Here is a 6,953-nt window from a genome sequence, read left to right as displayed (position 1 = left end):
CAGGCAGATTCTTAACCACTGCACCACCAAGGAAGTCCCCAAGAGGAGCAGTTTTAAAGACCGGTCCCTGGACCCCTGAGAAGTTCTTATTCTGTCAGAGGAGCAGCAGGAGCATGGGGAGACCCCTCTGGAAACAAAGCCAGAGTTAGCTGAGTTGCTTTGAAGTAAGTATAAATTCAGATCTTTCTAGGCAGTTGAATTCCAGCTGTTTCAAGTTGTTAAAACAGGAAGATTTTCAAATGTGAAAAATGGTTTGCTCATTCTTACCTTCTCCCCTTTAATGGGACTTTTTCCTTCAAATGTTATACAGATGACTGAAGTATTCCCACTGTGAGAATCCATTGGAAAGTCATGTCACAGTTCTAGACGTGTTTGATGTTGAGTCTTGCTTTTGGATACTTGGCCTCGGGAGCTTGTCTGTCTAAGGCCTTCTAAATCAGAAACTGATCCTTCACGCAGAAAAGGCATAACTCCCCAGGTTGAGAGGAAGAAATGCATGAATTCTACTTGGCTTCCTTTATTGTCTATGGGTGGCATGAAAAGATTTTCTATTTAAAAAAAAAAAATTGAGAACTAGAATAAGATATCCTGTTTCTAGTACCTCTGATCAGGAAAATAGATTCTTTTAAAAAAGGATCTATTTCAAGATTGATCAGATTTGCATTGCATGTTTTGGAGTGTCTTATGTGAACCACATAAATGGTCTGTGAGGAACTAGGTGAAAATAGTCTCTAGTGCCATTTCCTTTGTTATACCTCTGGAATGGAGAGTTAGAAAATGAAGCTGCATAGAAAAAAATAAAAGCAGATTTTAGAGTTTATAGATGTTTGGTGGGATGTCGTTTGCATATATACAGACCCCCTAGTGGGAGGCAGGGTGCTCCATCTATGTTAATTAGTAAAGAACAATTTCTTTCTCATTCTTTTTTTTTTTTCTTAATATTTACGTATTTATTTGACTGCTCCAGGTCTTAGTTGCGGCACATGGGATCTTCATTGCTGTGAGTGGGATCTTCGTTATGGCATGCGGAATATTTATTTATTTATTTATTTATTTATTTATTTATTTATTTATTTATATTTTTTATTTTTGCATTCAAGATCTTTAGTTGTGGCATGCAAACTCTTAGTTGTGGCATGTGGGATCTAGTTCCCTGACCAGGGATCGAACCTGGGCCCCCTGCATTGGGAGCGTGGCATCTTAGCCACTGGACCACCAGGGAAGTCCCCTGATTCTTTTTTAAAAAATTTTTATTGGAGTGTAGTTGATTTACAATGTTGTGCTAGTTTCCAGTGTACAGCAAAGTGAATCAGTAATACATATGCATATATCCACTCTTTTTTAGATTCTTTTCCCATATAGGTCATTACAGAGTATTGAGATGAGTTCCCTGTGCTATATAGTAGATCCTTATCAGTTATATATTTTATATATAGTAGTGCTGTTGGGCTGTGTGCCCCACACACCAACAAGGCCTGTGCTTGCCAAGCTTCAAGATTGAAGAAAGAGCTTGGAGTCAACAATCAACATCAAGGGTTTAATGGATGGGGAAGCTTACACATCTGAAGCAAGGTCCTGGAGTGATACCCCACTGTGTGTGGTGCACGGTGGAGAGGACATGGTGGCAGTCTTTGCTCCCAAGGTGGGGGGGAAAGGGGAATTACCAGTTATAGGGGAAGTGATGTCAGGTGGGCTCATTTGTTACCAGGGAAACCAGCAGAGGGGCCTGCCCCTCACTCCTCTTTGATAAACTATCATTAGTTGGGGCCTGGGGCAAAAGGAAGGTCAGTCATGTGAGTAGGGTGTAGGTGAAGCAGGCCCTGGTCGGGCAGGAGATGTACACAGAGCAAGAGAGCAGCCATCTTGAGTGGCGTGACCATACAAGTGTGTATATGTCAATCCCAGTCTCCCAATTTATCCCTGCCCCTGGTAACTGTAAGTTTGTTTTCTACATGTGTAATTCTATTTTTGTTTCATAAATGAGTTCATTTGTACCATGTTTTTAGATTCCACGTATAAGTGATGTCATATATTTGTCTTTGACTTACTTCACTTACTATGATAATCTCTAGGTCCATCCATGTTGCTGTAAATGCCATTATTTCATTCTTTTCTTATGGCTGAGTAATATTCCACTGTATGTATGTACCACATCTTTATCCACTCCTGTGTCAATACACATTTAGGTTGCTTCCATGTCTTGGCTATTGTAAATAGTGCTGCAATGAACATTGAGGTGCATATATCTTTTCGAATTATGGTTTTCTTTGGATATATGCCCAGGAGTGGGATTGCTGAATCATATGGTAGCTCTATTTTTAGATTTTTAAGGAAACTCCATACTGTTCTCCATAGTAGCTGTACCAATTTACATTCCCACCAACAGTATAGGGAAAAGTTCCCTTTTCTCCACACCCTCTCCAGCATTTATTGTTTATAGACTTTTTGATGATGGCCATTCTGAACTGTGTAGAAATGATACCTCACTGTAGTTTTGATTTGCATTTCTTTAATAATTAGTGATGTTGAGCATCTTTTCATGTGTTTTTTGGCCATCTGTATGTCTTTCTGGTTATAATGAACCATTTGGCAGAATATTTGGAAACATTAATGGCCTTTGACTTACTCCAGCAAGATGGATCCTTTGGTCCAGTTAGAATTATCCCTTTTCCACCAGGTGATGGGGTCCAGTGGAACTGCTCTGTCCACCTGGAGGTCATTACTGGAGAAGAATCTCTCTCTATCTCTCTCTGTGATATTCAGGGTCAATAACACATAGTGTGTTGTTTTTACAGTATCTTACAGTGTTGTTTTTACATAGTCTCAGCTGGGAAAAAAATATGTTAAAGAATGCTCTGAAAACAGTGCCCAACTGGAAGAATATTTTTTTGAAGATACAAGTAGAATCATGTCATCTTTACAGTAAGAGAAACAGTATAACTCAGTTTTATTATTCACTGTGTTGTTGAGAATCTAACTCAGAAAAGGCATTTGTCCCTTTCTTTTAGTATTGACCAACCCTCTACATGAGAAAACTAACCCTGAAAACAGGTTCAAATAATTCCTAGTAGCTATTCTGATTTATAATTATAATTAATTATAATTTAGCTAAGTGAACATACACATTTTCTCTGTAGAAAACAGAGTTCCACAAAAATCAACCAAAGACAGTCTAGAAAAGATGACCTATTACAGTAAATTTCATGTAGGTTTACCATTTTCCCCTTTCTTCTCTCTTTTTTGGGGTTTGCTTTCAGGCTAAATGACAGATTTGTATCATGTGTAACCATCAAGTGCTTATTTTCTTGGGTGCAATTCCATCACCTAAAATGGCCTTTGTACACATATATATTACTCTTCTTTAATAGAAACCTGATGAACTTCAGAATTTATTTGAAATATGTATTCGATATAAGCCACTCTTCATTTTCTACAAAAGTAGAGCAGCACAGCAGCCTTCATTTGTTCTCAAAAAAAATTTTTTTTTCTATTCTCTCATCTCATTGTTCACAACAGCCCTGTTCAAGCTGAATGGAAATATTGATAAACATGAAAAATGTTCAACTTCCCTAATAATCAAACAAATGCATATTAAAATGAGATAGTATTGTTTCTCCTATCATTGGCACAGAAATGAAGGATATAAATCATCTATTGTGGTGAGGGAATAGGGCAAAGAGAACTCAGAAATCTGCTCCCCACCCCACAGTGGCCCAGCTGCAGCCCTTTCTCAGGCCCCTGCTCTGTTCCTTCGTGCCCCAGGAGGTCTGTAAACCACCCCCTATTCTTGCAATAAATCCCTTCTCTCTGTCTCTTTTTTCTTGCTTTTGTTTTTACTTTGTGTGTGTGTGTGTGTGTGTGTGTGCACAAGGAAAGTATTAATATAATGAATACTTTTGCCTTCATTTCAAGCTGTTTTCTCTTTATGGTATTTATTACTTTTACAAATTATCACATGCATCTTCTTGCCTTCATTGTATTAAGGATAGCGAACCATTTCCTAATTTCTTTCCTGGATCTCACATAGGATCATTTTTCAGTTGTAGGCATTTCCTGTGAGCTCTCTGGGCATTTTTCCTTTTTCCTGTGTCTAAACGTGATTTCACAGACCTCAAGTTTTCCACCACCCCCCTCCTTTTTCTGAACTTCAAGCAAGAGATCTATTCACACCTGATGTTTGCTCTCGGACCTTTCATTGCTGTTGATTGTCCTTGGCTCTACTCACTGTATGTACTTCCCCTTCTTAGATCCAGAGCTGGAGACAAATTGATACTCTCAGCTCTCTGCCTATGTCCCCAAAGAAGTTAATCTAGTGGGGCCCTTAAAGTACTCAAGAATGAGGCCTTCCTAAACCCTCTTGATTTGTCCTTTGATTTTTTGAACCATTGGAACACAGTGAGAACTGTAATCCCCAGGGTGGGCTGCAGTCCCCAGAGTGGACCACACCCTGCAGGCTAGATAGCAATCCCCATGAACTGCCACCCAGATTCTTCTCTTCTTTTACTCAATCTATAGAATTAAAAAAAAAAAAAAAACTTATTTATTTATTATTATTTATTTATTTATTTATTTATTATTGTTTGCATTGGGTCTTTTGTTGCTGCGCAGGCTTTCTCTAGTTGCAGAGAGCAGGGGTTACTCTTCGTTGTGGTGCGTGGGCTTCTCAGTGTAGTGTCTTCTCTTGTTACGGGCCCTAGGCATGCAGCCTTCAGTAGTTGTAGCATGCAGACTCAGTAGTTGTGGCTCTCGGGCTCTAGAGCACAGGCTCAGTAGTTGTGGTGCATGGGCTTAGTTGGTCCACGGCATGTGGGATCTTCCTGGACCAGGGCTCAAACCCATGTCCTCTGCATTGCCAGGTGGATTCTTAACCACTGCACCACCAGGGAAGCCCTTGATCTAAAGAATTTTACTTGTGGGGTTTTACCTTCCAGGATGCAATGCACTGCTGCTATCAACCCTTCTCTCTTGCCCTGAGTTTTCTGTCAGAGAGACAGGGTGCACGGAGGCATCTTATCCTGCCTGCCTTACAGCTCATTACTTGGTTTTTTGGTAGCCACAGACTCTCTGTCTCCGAGACAGGAAGTAGAATCCCAGGGAGGTGTACCATGTCTTATTGCTTTTTTTCAGTCTGGCTCTGGTTAGATTTTTCTCAACCCAGCTCCATTGGCAGTAACAGTAGATGGAAATTTCTAACCGGTTTTGGCATTACATTGTCTCTCAGTGTGAGTTTTCACTAGAGAGAAAGGAAGCTGATGAGGAATCCAGTTATCCTTTGCTTGGGACCCAGCAATGTCTTCCTACTGCTTTCCACATGAAGTTTACCCCACTCCCCCTGGGTTTCAATAGTCTGCACAATCTGGCCTAATCCTGTAATCCATAACCTCTGCTCCAAGCAGCTGGCCTCCTTCGCCTGTGTATTCATGTCTCTTTTCTTCCTAGCAGGGTCCCTTTTTCTATTCAGCTAAATCCTTCCATGTAATGCTGAGATCAAGTTTTATCTCCTTCTTGAAGCCTTTTGATGATCCCAGCCTACATTGAAGTCCTATATTTTCATTCATTCATTCATTCATTCACTGAATAAATATTTGTTACATGCTTGTGCTATGCCCGTCACTATGCTTTAAGTGGGAATCCCATGGTAAATAAGGCAGATTTGTTCCCTGCCTGCATGGGACTGAAAGTTTAGGTATTATACATGCAAAAATCACACAATAATAGATCCTTTCAGTCCTCTTTATAATCCTTATTTGTTAATCAGGATAATTTTTTTTTTTTTCAACCAGCAAGATGTAGTTCTGGAATACAATCCCAAACATGGATTTCTTGGGAAGGTCCTGGGGTACCTCACAGAACTGAAGAACTGAAACCTTGGCTTCTGAAGGTGGGGGGGCAGGAAGAGAATATCCAGGGATCTCAGCAGTGGAAATGTTTAGACTTTGTAGGGCAGTGCCTCGTCTTCCAGAATTGCCCCTTTGGGCATGGATGCCGAGTTTCAAGTCCCAGGAGAAGTTGGCGTGTTGTTTGACTTAGGTGATGTAGACCCTGAAGCTAGGTGGAAGTGGGTGAGGAAGCTGGAGCCCCTGGGGCCTTCCCTTGTGAGGGGAGGCCTTTCTCAGAGCAGGGGAAGTTGTTGTGACCTGGAGCCACCATCTCATGGATGCTGTGCTGCCCAGATAGCCCCTTCAATGTTGAAGAACCTATTTCTCAGCTGCTGAGAGTGTGCAGGCCAGGCAGGGAGCCCCCAGCTGTCAGCCCACCCTGGGAAAAGCCACCTTGCTTTCGGTCAAGCTCCCCACCTGGGCATCCCACACCCAGCGACTGGTGGGAATGTGTGAGCTTGTCTGAAGGCCCAGTGTGGACCACCTTGAAGGGAAATCTCAGCTTCAGAGCTTCCCACAGATGGCCTGCACCACAGCCCTGCTTCTCCATCTTCCCAGGCTGAGTCCTTCCGTTCCCCCACAGATGTGGCCCCATAGAGAACTCCCCAAGATCTTTCTGCACCCCAATGTCTACGTGGGTCTGCTTCCTGCATTGATCTGCAACAGACCTGGTTGAATTTACACTGGTGATGGTCGCACCCTTCCACACCTTATTATATTGTATTGGGTGGGCCAAAAAGTGCCTTTAGTTTTTTTAAGTAAAAATAAAAGACATTTTTCATTTTTACCAAGAATTTTATTGAACAACCTATTCACCCTTTTCTTCCACTACCTTCTGCCATTTTTCAGGCAACTTCATAATTCCATCTTCCCAAAACTTTTTATCATTTTGAGCAAAGAACTGTTCCAGGTGCCTTTTACAGTCTTCCAGGGAATTGAAATTTTTTCCATTAAGAGAATTTTGTAAAGACCTAAATAAATGGAAATCTGAAGGTGCAATGTCTGGTGAATATGGCAGATGAATTAGAACTTCCCAGCCACGCTGTAACAGTTTTTGCCTGGTCATCAAAGAAA

Source organism: Hippopotamus amphibius, chromosome 4 (assembly GCF_030028045.1).
Source record: "Hippopotamus amphibius kiboko isolate mHipAmp2 chromosome 4, mHipAmp2.hap2, whole genome shotgun sequence".
Taxonomy (NCBI): domain Eukaryota; kingdom Metazoa; phylum Chordata; class Mammalia; order Artiodactyla; family Hippopotamidae; genus Hippopotamus; species Hippopotamus amphibius.
The sequence above is the reverse complement of the archived record's forward strand: the minus strand, read 5'-3'. Positions refer to the sequence as shown.